The sequence below is a fragment of the Cervus canadensis genome, chromosome X (assembly GCF_019320065.1).
Source record: "Cervus canadensis isolate Bull #8, Minnesota chromosome X, ASM1932006v1, whole genome shotgun sequence".
Lineage (NCBI taxonomy): Eukaryota > Metazoa > Chordata > Mammalia > Artiodactyla > Cervidae > Cervus > Cervus canadensis.
This window is the reverse complement of record NC_057419.1, coordinates 5,030,719-5,031,291: the sequence shown is the minus strand read 5'-3', so window position 1 is coordinate 5,031,291 and position 573 is coordinate 5,030,719.

The window sequence follows — 573 nt, the reverse complement described above, 5'->3', positions numbered from 1 at the left end:
TTTCTGGCTAATCTGCATGAACCAGAGGAGGTCCCAGAGACCATGGAGACCCCTGCCATTCCACCTAATCAGAACAAACCAGAGGAGGTCCCAGAGACCACGGAGACTCCTCGATTCCAGCTGGACCAGTGGACAGCAAGTGACTTGGGGGCATGGCTAGACAACTCAGAAATGCTTAGGGGTCTGGCCGCTGATTACTGGCCAAAAGTACAGATGCTGATTATTATAGCAACTGCATACAATAATAACGAAAATAAAATAAAATCAAGCTGATGTGAAATTATGTTTGTCTCTGAGATCTCTGAGAGTAGGGGGCAGAGAGGGCAGGGAGTGATAAGTGTGTGAGGTGGGAGGCAGATGGCTTCTGTGGAGTTGGAGATGAGACCAGAAGATCCAGGTTGCCAGAAAGCAGGGGGAAGAACTGGTTCCAAACTGAGCTTCAAGACACACTTTCCATGGGAGAAGAGGAAGAGGACTTAGAGTTTCTCTCTGTGAGTTCAGAGATGGACACTTAGGTGGGAAGCTGTGTCGTGGTGGGAGGGGGGGGGGCAGTGCCATTTGTTCAGAAGGCAT